General features: G+C 46.7%; 1 protein-coding gene across 6 annotated transcripts in view; it reads right to left on the bottom strand.

Moving 5' to 3' along the window:
- The window catches only part of ATPSCKMT (ATP synthase c subunit lysine N-methyltransferase), a 341,459-nt gene that overhangs the window by 300,293 nt on the left and 26,786 nt on the right, over positions 1–14,380 (bottom strand). The window contains exon 2 of one of the 6 annotated variants that reach the window (XM_073630734.1): positions 2,810–2,955. The exons of the other annotated variants lie outside the window; for them this stretch is intronic. The gene's annotated coding sequence lies outside the window, so the exon portion shown is untranslated. The remainder of the gene's footprint in view (positions 1–2,809; positions 2,956–14,380) is intronic. 6 annotated transcript variants of the gene reach the window in all.

Raw genomic sequence — 14,380 nt, 5'->3', positions numbered from 1 at the left:
ACTGGAGAGCTACAGTTCACTGAGGGAACCATGAAAGCCAAAATGTACTGTGACATACTGCAGCAGAGCATGATTCCCTGCCTTCGGAGACTGGGCCGCAGGGCAGTTTTCCAACATGAGAACGACCCCAAACACACCTCCAAGATGACCACTGCCTTGCTAAAGAAGCTGAGGGTAAAGGTGATGGACTGGCCAAGCATGTCTCCAGACCTAAACCCTATTGAGTATCTGTGTGGCATCCTCAAACGGAAGGTGGAGAAGCACAAGGTCTCTAACATCCACCAGCTCCATGATGTTGTCATGGAGGAGTGTAAGAGGACTCCAGTGTCAACCTGTGAAGCTCTGGTGAACTGAATGCCCACGAGGGTTAAGGCAGTACTGGAAAATAATGGTGGCCACACAAAATTTGACACCTTGGGCCCAATTTGGACATTTTCACGTAAGGGTGTACTCACTTTTGTTGCCAGCGGTTTAGACATTAATGACTGTGTGCTGAGTTATCTTGAGGGGACAGCAAATTTACACTGTTATACAAGCTGTACACTCACTACTTTACATTGTAACAACGTGTCATTTCTTCAGTGTTGTAACATGAAAAGATATACTGTAATAAAATATTTACAAAAATGTGAGGGGTGTACTCACTTTTGTGAGATACTGTATATGTGGCCTTACTGGATTGGGCTTTTTGGCGTGGGGCCGCATCTATGTGTATCTGTCTGGGAGCACATTGCACAGTGCCGTACTAGCGATCGGGACCCGGAACTCCCGATTCTGGGTCACCTGATCGCTGTGGTAGCTACTGATTGATCAATCACTGTGAAGCTTGCCCGTGTTTCTCTTTCTCTGAATGGAGAGGAAGGGTACAGTGCGCATCTTTCTCTCCTCGCAGAGAGGAAAAAAAAAAAGTGTGTAAAAAAAAAAAAAGAGAATAATAAGAAAAAATACCTAGATCAAGGTTTGATCTAGGTCAGTGCCAGGGTTAGTGTTTGGGTCAATGGTCAGTATATTTTGGGCAGGATTTTTTTTTCTATTTTTTTTTTTTTTTAATTAGTATTAGTATGAGTGTCAGTTAGTATGAGTGTTAGTGTGTTTTAAGTAGGACTAAAAAAAAAAAAAAAAAAAAAAAGCAAAATGTATACTACTGTTTTTGGGCTGTACTAGGGGTACAAACAACAAATAACAAACACATATGTGTGTGTTAATCGCTGTGATCGTTAGGAGTAGGAAAAATATACAGCTAAATTTAAGAAAAGATTTTCTTTTTACTATTTTGGGCCAGCTTTCCTTTAATAATAAAAAATAAATCAGGAGATATCCATTACCATTTACCACTGAATAAAAGCCCAATTTATCCTGAAAAAAACAAGGTATAATCCACCTGGATGCACAAAGTAGTTGTGATGATATGTACAATTTTACTAATACATAGAAAATGTTTGCAAGAACCAGTCCTGCTGCCGTGGACTTTACTGGCACCCACACGAGGCAGAGTCAAGTATACGGTATATAAAAAAAAATCAAAACTTTATCGCACAAACAAATTTCCAGCGTGGATAAAAATCAATGACTTTTTAAAAACAAATAAAAAAAAAAATCTGATTTTTTTTTCATTTAAATTTGATTTTCTTGATTTTTATCAAATTTAGTTTAATAAAATGCTTTCCGGGTGCCTCCATGGCAGCATACCCATGGTTGGTAGCTACGCCCCCTACCAACCCACAGGACCACTTTAACTCTATAAAAAAAAAGAGTTGCTCCCCTCAGCCGGTATTCTTTTCTCTGTCCTCATTCCTGCAGGATCACGATCAGCCCCACCTCACCGCTTTATGGTGTGACCGTTGCAGGTTCATGCTCTCCTGCAGTATGGAGTCCCATTGCTTGGGCTGCTAAAGGCGCCAGATAAGTATGGGAGCCCGTTTTTCTGTGGATCTTTTTTTTGGGCCGTTTTTTGAAGGTTAACAGGAGCCTGTCTCTCTCCTCTATTTTCCTTTTGTGGCATGTCATATATATATATATATATATATATATATATATATATATATATATATATATATATATATATTTACTGTATACTGTTTGCTACCTTCTTCAGTGTCCCTCCATGTGTATTTCCTCCCCCTGAAGGAGTGTGCGGCGCCGTTTGGCTCTGCTTTACCCGGCGGGGGGCGGAGTCACGGCATATGTATGTGTTTTTTTTTGTTTTTTTTTTAAATCATATTGTTCCTCTTTTTATTTTTTATTTAGTTTCTTCCTTTTTTCCCCAGATGCCCCTAGTAGTCTAATCCTGCATCAAAAAGATCCTCAACATACCACTAGGTAAGGGCTGCAACAGTCAGGTAAAATTTTTTTTTTTTTTTAAAGAGCACTCCGGGCAAGTTGGAACATCTTTTTTCTTTGTTTCTATTTTTTATTATAGCCCGCGTCGGGGATCATCCTGCAGGTCATCCCACAAAATTCTCCAGACAGAAGATCAAAGGGACATAGAAGCTCGGGTCGCTCTCATTCATCTTCGGCTGATGCCTCCCGCAGTGACCAGAGGTCACCCCACATGCCTCTATAGGCACAAATCCCAGCACAGACCCGTGTATCCAAGGGAAAAAACATGTTGGGTATGCGGAAAACAAGCCCTGCCTGAGAAATTAGTATACGGGCAGTGCCTACTGGAGGCCACGGGTGACAAAGAAAGAGACAAAGAGCAGTCGATGGAATCAATTAAAAGCCTGATCAAGGATACAATCCGGGAGTTGGCCTTATCCCAAGACCAAGTTAACCCATCCTCGGCCGAAACGGCAGTAAATATACCCACCCCTCATCCTGATGCAGAGGTTATTTCTGGAGACAAGACAGAAATGGTGGAGGATAATACTTCGGCCTTTGACTTCGCTCTAGTTGAACCTTTCATCACCGCAGTTAAGGACACAATCCAATGGGAGGAGGATCCAGAGCCTCCATCTAAAACAAAAAGATATTTTCCACACTTAAAGAAGAAATTATCAACCTTCCACTTGATGGAAGAAATCAAGGAGGTAGTGACAGATGAGTGGTAGAAAGTGGAAAGAAGACCCATTGCTTATAATCGTTTTCTCAAATTATATCCGCTGGCAGAAGCAGACGCCCAACTCTTTGATACTGTACCGACTGCAGATGCCTCAATTATGAGGTTAGCCAGAAATACGACACTACCCTTAGAAGAAGCTGTCTCCTTTAAAGTGGATGTAAACCCAATGTCATCCTTTCTAAACTACTGCCACAGGGGTTATCTATAAGGATATACATGCCTCCTGCATGTATCTTTACCTGTCAAATGTTTCCCCTCTGTCTGTTATTAGACCCGAAAAACTGCAGATTCTGTGGGTGGTGGTCTGTTGTCTGGAGCTCGGTGAGTGGAGTCGTGATGTCAGTAGACTCCCCACCCACCTCTACACTCCCCTTGTCAATATGCATTTTCTCCTGTTTATTTCTTACACTGAACTTCTGCTATGATCTCTAACATCCAGTGAAAAGACAGGAAAGTAACCACATGACTTCAGCATGCCAAATCATGCTGAGGTGTGGAACAGCCAATCCTCGCAGAGCTGCTGAAGAAAGGAGTGGGTGGGAATTAAAAAATACTGCATGTCTCTTAGGCTAGTGCACCAGATATGTAAATCACCTGTCACTCACAGCAAGGGGGAGTATTTGACAAAGTTTTTCTCTGTTTGTCAAGATTTATTTCACTGAACAATAAAAGAGGATTGCTCAGAGATGGATTAACTCTGTGTGGCAAGACTGGGCTCAAATGATAGGAAATCTTATACTCTACAGTATGATATAAAAAAAAAAAAAAAAATTTCGGGTTTACATCCACTTTAAGGATGTTCTTGACCGAAGAATTGATTAAGACCTAAAAAAGTCTTATCAGGCAGCTGGAGGAGCATGCAAACCGGTGGTAGCTCTGACCTCGATCTCGAGAGCTACCAGAGTATGGTCGGACAACATCGAAACAGCCCTCAGACAAGGTGTGGACTCAGAGGAAATTATTAAGGCGCTGGATGAATTAAAATTGGTCTCAGATTTCATAGCAGAAGCAGCCATTGATGTCTTAAAATGTTCCTCCAGAGCCATGCTGTACTCCATCACGGCCAGAAAAGCGTTATGGCTAAAGCCATGGTCTGCCGACCCAACATCAAAACAATCCTGGTGTCGTATCCCATATGATGGGAAAGCTCTGTTCGGCGAAAAAAATGGATGCGGCTATTACCAGAGTCACAGGGGGGAAAAGTGGTTTGATTCCCCAGGACAGAGGCAGGAGGAAGAGATTCGCTACACACCCAGCTGTCCAGCAGAGAGCGAAGGATTCCAGATCGCACCGGCCAGGAAGGGAGTACAGAAGAGGCTGGAAGGTCTCGCAAGCCACTTTTTTGAAGTCGGGAAAACCTAAAGCCTCTACATCCATGGTTGAGAGCCAGAAGTCCTTTTGACGCCCTCTCCACCCAAACTGGTCCAGTGGGAACTCATCTCAAGGCGTTTGCCCAGGTTTGGGTGGAAGATTGCATAGACCAGTGGGCAATATCCACTGTCCTTTAAGGGCATTTCTGGAAATTCAAAAGGCGCCCCCCCCTTTTTCCTTTCAGCCCACCAAAATTCCAACCTCCAAAGAAAAGAAGGAGGCCCTTCTTCAATATATTCAAATTCTTATTCTCCAGCAGGCAGTAGTGCCAGTTCTGGACTCGGAAAAGCACTTAGGATTTTATTCCCCAGTCTTTTTGGTACCCAAGAAGTTGGGGGGTTGGAGGCCTGTGCTGGACCTGAAGAGGTTGAACAGTAATATCCATGTGGAACATTTCAAAATGGAGTCCTTAAACACAGTAATCCTATCTGTACAACCTGGGGATTGGATGGCTTCTATAGACCTTCAAGATGCGTATCTTCATATACCTATCCATCGGCAGTTTCAGCCTTTCTTTCGGGTTCAGAGTAGGTGACTTACATCTTCAATTCCAATGTCTTCCCTTCGGGATTTCAACAGCACCCAGGACCTTCACCAAGGTACTAGTGGCGATCTTGGCTCCTCTTCGAGAGAAAGGTATTTGAGTACTACATTATTTGGACGATATCCTAATTCTATCCCAGCACAAACAGAACTTAGAAATACATGTGCAATTGGTCCTAGACAGTGTCTGATCAACTATTCCAAAAGCCAGCTCACACCTACACAGGAGATGACATACCTAGGAGCATTCTTCAACGCTCCAGAAAAAGCAGTTTCACTCCCATCAGAAAAAATTCCTACATTGATATGGAAAGTAAAAAGAGCAATGGCGAGCCATTCCATGTCAGCATCAGACTGTCTGAGCCTGCTAGGGTCCCTCTCTTCATGCATACCCATGGTGAAATGGGCCAGGTGGCATCTACGGGCGTTCCAGCTGGGCTTTCTATCACAGTGGAGGAAGGATCACCCGGATCAGAGGATATTGATTGCGCCCGCAACGAAATCCAGCCTCTGGTGGTGGACAAGGCCATCCAACCTTCTGGTTCACTGTTCCCTTGGTCCCATCTCATGGACTGTTCTGACAACAGACGCAAGTTGGTTAGGGTGGGGAGCACACTATCAAGACCAGTTGGTACAGGGGAGATGGCAATTCAATTCAGCAGAAGTAGGGTCAAACAACTTGGAGCTAAGGGCAGCTTGGATGGCGATCTTGCATCTAGCCACCTTCCTCAGGGCAAAAATCCATCCTTCTCCAGATGGACAACAGAGCGGCAGTGGCCTATGTCCAGAATCAGGGGGGAATGCACAGCAGGTCCCTCTTGAACGAGGTAACACCCATTCTAACATGGGCCGAGAGGAATATAATCAACCTACGAGCCGCATATATTCCAGGGCCCGAGAATTCGTTAGCCGATTATCTTTCAAGAACATTCAGCGACAACAACGAATGGTCGCTGAACCCGAGGGTCTTCCTCTGGATATGCCAGCAACTCCCCAAATAGATCTTTTTGCCTCCCCGCTCAATGCGAAGACGCCTCTATTTTTTTCGAGATTCCCATCTCCGAGGTCAGCAGGGGTGGATGCCCTAGTTCAACCATGGAACTTTCAGAGGGGATATGAGTTTCCTCCAACCCCTCTGATACTGAGGTTTCTCCAACGCCTAACAGAGAAGGTCACAGTTTTGGCAGTGATTCCGTATTGACCCAAAAGACCGTGATTCACGCTCCTAGTCAGGATGGCCTTGTGCAAACCACTTCCCCTTCCACGCATAGACAACTTTCTGGCTCAGGACAAATTCTGTCACCCGCACCCAGAGATTCTAGACTTGAGGGCCTGGAAGTTGAGCAGAAGAGGTTGGGCGAGTTAGGATGTTCGCATAGTGTTATCCAGACACTACTATAGGCGAGAAAATAATCTACTAATACCACGTATTATAGAGTTTGGAGGAAGTTTACAGAATTAGCAGAGACTAACCATTTCGATCCCTTGAATCCCAGAGTCCAGAATATACTTCTCTTTTTACAGAGTGGTTTGGACTTAGGTTTGGGCCTGAACACACTTAAGGTCCAAGTTTCAGCCCTATCAGCATATCGGGCTAGTGGTCTTCCAGTTCCAGATGCGGTCAATGCGCATTCAACGTGTGGAATAGCCTCCTCCTGGGAAGCCTTGGCGCCGGTCTCCCCTGAGACAATTTGCCGAGCAGCCAGTTGGTCATCCTTCAGCACCTTCATGTCTCACTATAGTGTAGACCCAGCAGTTCTTACTTCCCGAGAGTTTGGGGAAAAGGCTTTGCAGTTATCTGTACTGTAGTTTTCATTAAATTTCTTATTGCAGTACCCCCCCTGTAAGCGAGTGATTTACCATTGGTATGCTGCCATGGAGGCACCAGGAAAACGGAAAATGTAATACTTACCTTTCCGTAATTTTCCTTTCCTGGTGACTACCCATACACCCTCCCTTCGATAATCCTTAGTGTTATGAGGTCTAGTTACAAGAATACCGGCTGAGGGGAGCAACTCTTTTTTATAGAGTTAAAGTGGTCCTGTGGGTTGGTAGGGGGCGGAGCAACCAACCATTGGTATTGTCATGGACACACTACTTCCAGAACTGCAACAGGGCTCAGGCGCATCCCCGCCTACAGGTCCCCAGTAACGAACAGGCGTGCGCCGATCGCGGAGATGGTGCGCGCACGCACAGTAACCCAGCTTTGGCGCCCAGTGGCCTTTAAGAGGGGCTTCCACCATTCAGCTCTTGCTGTTTGATCTGCAGCTTCACCTGTTTCCTGTTCCTGTAATATGCATCTGATCACCTTCTGACCTGGCTCTCTGACTACGCTGCTGTCTCCAATCCTGAACCTTGGCTCTCCATTGACCCTGATCCTGTTTGCTTGCCTGCCTGATCTCCTGCTACCAGAACCAGCCTGAACTTGACCATTCCTTGCCTGCCGATTCTGTTGATCTGATCCGCTGTGTATGACCCGGCTTGTCTGACCTTGCTTCTGCCTGCTGTACACACTCATGTGCGTTTGCTGCTTCTTGGCGCACCTGCATCCAGCTCACCTGCATTCAGCGCTGACCTGCATCCGGCTTCCTGCACCCTGCTGACCTGCATCCAGCTTACCTGCACCCTGCTGACCAGCATCCAGCTCACCTGCATCCAGCTCACCTGCACCCGGCTTACCTGAACCCTGCTGACCTGCACCCTGCTGACCTGCATCCAGCTCACCTGCATCCAGCTGACCTGCATCCAGCTTACCTGCACCCTGCTGACCTGCATCCAGCTTACCTGCACCCGGCACTCCAGCCAGTTCCAGTGCCTCCCACCAGGCACTCATACCCTACTGTGCTCCTACGGTCACTGTTCTCAACTCCAGTGATCTGGGAACCAGGGCTGTACGAGAGGTCTCCCTCTGCACATCAGGCTCACATATGAGGTACGTGTCAGTATCAAACAGCCATGCCTGAGCCTGCAAGAGGGACCTCCGCTACTGATGAAATCTGCCAACTGCTCTCTGTCCTCACTCAAGAGGTGAAATCCCTCCAGGACAGCTATGAACACCTTGAGAGACAAGTGCAGTCCCGGACGAGTATTACAAACCTTCCTTTCAGCGGGTTGTCGTCAAAGGCTTCCCCCACACTCCCTGTAATGATGTCATCTCCAGAACCTAGGGTCCCAATTCCGGAGAAGTTTTCTGGGGATCGAAGCAAGTTTCGGATTTTCCGCAATGCATGCGAGCTGCTTAAGTTTGATGCAATTGCTTCCCCTTTGATCCCGGTCATCTTGGGTCTAGGCCCACAACCCGCAGATTGATTGGGGCTCCGGAGAAATCAAGTTTCAGTCTCTCTACTGCCAAGGACACTGTCTGCCCTTACCTCCCAAGCCCTTTGCTGGGTTTGGAAGCTGACTCAGAATTACGCTCAGCGGTACCCGAACAGTACCATGAGTTCTTGGACGTTTTTAGTAAACGAGGGGCAGAGACACTTCCTCCTCATCGTTCCTACGATTGCCCGATTGAGTTACTGCCCGGAGCTGAAATCCCCTTCGGGCGGATTTTCCCCCTGTCTGAGAGGGAGTTGGAAGTGTTAAAGGAATATGTTAATGAAAACCTTAAGAGGGGGTTCATCCGGCCATCCAGCTCTCCGGCTGGGGCAGGGATCTTTTTTGTGGAGAAGAAGGACCACTCATTGCGTCCTTGTGTGGACTACCGGGAGCTGAACAAGGTCATGGTCAAGAACCGGTATCCCTTACCCCTGGTTCCTGAGCTTTTTCAGAGGCTGTGAACTACTGTTCTGTTCACCAAACTCGATCTTCGTGGGGCCTACAATTTGGTTCGCATTCGTGCAGGGGACGAGTGGAAGACGGCCTTCCGTACCAGGTTTGGCCACTATGAATAACTAGTGATGCCCTTCGGCCTGTGTAATGCCCCTGCTACCTTCCAGCACCTGATAAATGATATCTTCAGAGACTATCTGGACATCTTCGTCATAGCCTACTTAGACGATATCCTGATCTTTTCCTCATCCTTGGATCAGCATCAGAAACATGTCAAGATGGTACTTGACTCCGTCAGCATGGGCTATATGGCCAAACCAGAAAAATGAGAGTTCGAGCGGCAGAGTATCCAATTCCTGGGCCTGGTAATTTCCACAGAGGGGTTCAAGATGGAGCCACAGAAGGTTACAGCTGTCCTGGACTGGCCTGCACCCTCGGATAAGAAGGGGGTGCAACGTTTTGTTGGCTTCGCCAATTTTTACAGAAGGTTTATCAAGGGCTTTTCTGCAATTATCTCCCCGATCACCCAGCTAACAAGACAAAACATCCGATTCCAGTGGAATCCCCAGGCTCAAGCCGCCTTTTCTACCCTAAAGGGACTTTTTACCTCTGCCTCCATCTTCAGCCACCCGGATCCTTCTCTTCCTTACCTACTCGAGGTTGATGCCTCAGAAACAGCTGTGGGGGCAGTTATTTCTCAGCGTCAAGGACTCAAGGACCTCATGCACCCCATAGCTTTCTTCTCCCGGAAGCTTTCGCCTGCCGAGAAGAATTACGATGTAGGTGACCATGAACTTCTGGTCATTAAGGCCGCGCTCGAAGAATGGCGATATCTGCTAGAGGGAGCTGCACATCCCATACTTATCTACACGGATCATAGAAATCTGGAATATTTACAAACTGCCAAACGTTTGAAGCCACGCCAAGCACGATGGGCATTATTCTTTTCCAGATTTTCATTTCACATCACCTACCGGCCAGGATCAAAGAACATCAAGCCTGACGCTCTCTCTCGGATGTACGATGACCCCAAGGAAACTTCAGTCCTTGACACCATTTTATCTGAGGGCAACTTTCTGCTTTTCCAGACAGACCTGATGTCCGGTCTAAAACAAGCCTCAGAGGGGGTGTCCGGTCCTCCAGGATCAACCTTGATACCCAAGGATGGGATGCTTTGGAAGGACAGCAAAATTTTTGTGCCAGAAAGTTGCCAGACAGAAGTTCTGAGCCTGTGTCACGACCATCCACTGGCCGGACACTTTGGGGTTCACAAGACTCGTGAACTAATCCAGCGCATGTTTTGGTGGCCGAAGCTTGAGGAAGATTGCAAGGACTATGTCAAATCATGTGTCACCTGTACCCAAAGCAAGTCTGCCAGGACCAAGTCCTGGCGTCTCCTCAGACCACTACCAATTCCTGACAGACCCTGGAGCATGATTGCCATGAACTTTGTAGTGGAACTACCCCCTTCTGAAGGACATACAGCTATCTTTGTAGTGGTTGACCGTTTGTCTAAGATGGCCCACTTCATACCCCTAAAGAGTACTCCGTCTGCTTTGGAAACCGCCCGGGTGTTTGTCAGGGAGATCATAAGGCTGCACGGGGTACTAACCAACATTGTATCTGACAGGGGAGTCCAGTTCACCTCCCGCTTCTGGAGGTCACTATGCCAAATCCTGAAAATTGAGCTTTCCATGTCATCTGCTTTCCACCCCCAGACTAACGGACAAACTGAGAGGACGAACCAAGGGGGGCGTGACCGGATGCAGGAGTGAGTGGAGGAGAGTGAGCTCTCTCCCTGCTTCAGCCCATATGCTGCCATTTCCAATAGCCTAAACCAGCTCCGAGCAATTGCTGACAGCACCTGCTTCTTCGGCTAGCCGACTCTGCTGACCCTTTGCTATGCCTGGTCCGGGAGAGAGGGGGGGCCGCGGAGGGCCGGAGTTGGTGGTGATCGTGAGAGACCGGCCGTGACGGAAGCTGGCTGCGCCGCCGGAGTAATCCTGTGCAGCTTGACCCGCCGCGTCCGGTTGCCGAGCAATGGCTCACATCTTCACGCGAGGCTGAGAGAATCCCACGAGAGAAGGACGGTGAGCCCACCGAACGCTGAACCCGCAGAGCGACGAGTGACAGAGCGCTGAAAGCTGAGCCGCCGTACAGCCGCTGCATAGGAGTGGACCAGCCCGGGCACGCTGTCGGATTCAGCCCCTGAAAGAAGAAGGGGCAGGAGGTAACAAAGATAGTACCGGAGATTATATAGGAGAATAAATAGACTGTTGTTATCCGCCACATATGTTTAATGGGGTAACAGGGCGAGTGTAAGAGCCCTGAAAGTTAACAGCAACCAAATTCTGTCACACCTGGTTAAAGAACCCTCTGGTATAGTTCCCAAAGGCTAATCATGACTAGAAAGAAAGGGGAGGACCAGCAGCAGCAGTCCCAGGAGAACCTTCCTTCCCAGTCCACCCGCTCATCTAAGGAGAAGGGGAATCAAGCGGCATCTGCATTGTCTGCCGCAGCCAAGCTAGAAAGGTTTGCACGTACTCCCTCGCAATCCCCAGCTAAAGGCAGCCAGTTACCACGAGAAAACACAGCCGGGTGGTACTGGAGACAGAAAGAGCTTAGGCAAAACACCAGCAGCACCTCCCGCTAATACTATAACAGCGAATAAAAAAAGTCCTGAGAAAGATCATCCGGGAAAAGCTGCTGAAGTCATTCCGGACCTAAGCATAGTTAGCGAATCAGAGCCCACGCTAAAAGATGTACTGTGTGCAGTGAACTCCTGTAGGAGCTCACTGAGTAACTTGTGTGACCAGCTGAGGGGTTTGAAGGAAGAGTTATGTTCCATGAGCCAAGAACTTCAGAAAGTGGGGGTGAGAACATCCATGTTGGAGGATAGGCTTAGTCAAGCCAAAGATATTTTACACCCATTGCGGCAAGAATTTAAATTAATGAAAGCTCAGCTAGATATAATAAGCTAGCAAATAATTCTAAAATGGATGAAATGGAAAACAGGCCGCGCAGACACAACGTGAGGGTAATAGGCCTCCCAGAGAGATGTGAGGGCTCCTGTCCTGAAGAGTTTATGGAGAAATGGCTTTGGGAGGTCTTTGGGGCTGAGACGTTTTCGCATTTCTTCGCTATTGAGAGGGCACATACAGTACCTACCAGGACAACTTATACAGAAGGTCGTCCTAGACCAATGATCATGAAGTTATTTAGTTAAAAAAGATAAAGTGACACTGATGCAAAAATCAAGAGAAAAGGGGGACATCTTTCACAACGGCGCTAAAGTCTCTTTGTATCCAGACTACTCTCCGGATCTGCAAAGGAGAAGGGCAGGTTTTACGGATATCAAGCTTGCTCTACGGAACTATAAAATTCCATACGCATTGTTATACCCAGCGAGATTGCGTATAGTGGCCCTAGGGGCAACTCATTTCTTTGACTCTGTCGGAGGGGTCACAAAGTGGCTCGAAGACAACAAATTGAACATTTAGAGCTAGAGCATAATTAACTTAAATTATTAAAAGTGGATTTTTTTTTTTTTTTTTTTGCAGCAGGGGCTGGGAGGTGAGAGGGGGAGGGGCAGGTGGGAGAAAGTTTTCAATGAGAGACACGAAATGGTTGTGGGTTGGGGTTTTTCTCTTGGTGTTGGAGCAGGGGATATGGGTTGGGGGGGAGGGGTGGGTGAGGAATGGTAGGGAAGATGACTCACAACTAGGATGGATGTTGATGGGGTCTCAGGGGATGAGGGAAGGGGAGGGGGGGCGTGGGAAGGGATTGATAGTTAGGATAAATGATGCTCACTTAGGGTGGGGGGTAGGGGATTGGATGGAAATGGTTGAGGGGGTTGATAAGGTCACAAGGAAAGTCCCTAGGGCTGGCCAAGATAGGCAATGGGGTGTGAAGAAGGGCTCAAATATAATAAGGGTTAAAAATTATAGAACATGGTTAACAGAAGTTATATTGTTGAATGTAAATATGAATATGCACCTAAATTGCACAAAGATAAGAAAGAGATTAAAAATAACACTGAATAGGTTTGGAGGATGGGGGGGTGGAAACGGGAGGAATCTCCATCTGCTCCCGACCAGAGCCTCCCTTTTTCACAAGATTTATACAAAAGTAACACTGATGGGTATTTTCGGGGTCATTGTTGAATTATTGCAGAGTGTCAAGGGGGTGTTGGGAGGGAGGGCACTGGTGCTAGAATGGTTTCGTTATGATAGAGGAGGGTTATTTTCTTTGTTGTTTTTCTTTTTATATAATAGCGTGGTATTAGTGCAGCTTCCTCCCTCGGCCCTGTTGTTTACATTATTAAGTAGGGAATTAACTTTTTCCCGGTCTTGCTACCACTGGTATTTTTTTATGTTAAATGTTTTATGCAGTCGAGAATATTTGGTATAAGCTCCTGGAATATAAGGGGGATGAGTAATCCCATTAAAAAGGCCACTGTATTTTTGGAACTGGAATCTTGTGGCACTGAATTAATATGCCTGCAGGAAACGCATTTGACAGACGAGACTAACTTACAAATTAGAAATAAAAAATTTCAGACACAGTACCATTCTGTGTACTCCTCTTACTCAAGAGGAGTCAGTATTTTGGTCAGGAGAGGGTTGACGTTCTCCGGCAGGGATGTCAGTATTGATAAGCTGGGTTGTTTTATTTTTTTGTATTGTTTGATTGAGGGCAGGCCTTTTGTTATAGTAAATTTATATATTCCTCCACCATTTAGGATGGATGTCCTGCTACAGTTGGTGGGGTATATGGAAGACAAAGAAGGGGTGCCTGTTATTGTAGTGGGGGACTTTAATGCTGTGCTGAATAACAGGCTAGATAGGTTTCCCCTTGGGCAGGAGGCGAGCAGGGTGTCTGAGGGTTGGCTGGTTCAGTTTCTTGAGGAGATGGGGTGGTGCGACCTATGGAGAGCTCGCTTTCCTAATGCATGACAATACTCTTGTTTTTTGGGGTCTCACCACACCCTCTCCCGTACTGACTTGGCCATCGGCAATCAGGAAATTCAGCCTTTAATAAGGAAAATTGAATACCGCCCAAGAGGGGTGTCGGATCACTCACCGCTGATAGTAAAAATAGGGGTGCAGGGCTGTGATAGCCAGAGGATATGGTCATTAAACCCAATATGGTTGGAGATAATAGGGAATAGAGAGGAAATGAAGGCAAGATTAAGAGAGTTTATTGAACACAATGCTGGCTCTGCGTCGGAAGGGGTGGTTTGGGATTCCTTAAAAGCGTACCTTAGAGGGCTTTTGATTCAACAGATATCAAAAGTGAAGAAGCAAACAAGGGTAAGGGGTGAGGCTATTAGAGAGGAGGTGTTAGTGTCAGAGAGAAAGTACGTGGCAGATCCAAGACCGGAAAATCAAGAATGTTGGGTAAGGAAGCAACAGGAATATAAAATGGAAAGTATTAGAGTTGCAGAAAATAGGAAACTTTTCCAGAGACAGAGAAACTTTGGGGAGGGGGAGAGTGTGGGCCGGATGTTGGCCATACTGGCCAGCACTAATGCTCCCTCCTCAACAGTTCCTCTAATTAAGACATCGGAGGGGGAGATTTCATCAGATTCTGGGGTAATAAGGGAAATGTTTTTTTGAATACTATAACGAGCTA

Source organism: Aquarana catesbeiana, linkage group LG05, assembly GCF_042186555.1.
Source record: "Aquarana catesbeiana isolate 2022-GZ linkage group LG05, ASM4218655v1, whole genome shotgun sequence".
In the NCBI taxonomy this organism is placed as follows: domain Eukaryota; kingdom Metazoa; phylum Chordata; class Amphibia; order Anura; family Ranidae; genus Aquarana; species Aquarana catesbeiana.
This window is presented reverse-complemented; position numbering and strand designations above follow the sequence as displayed.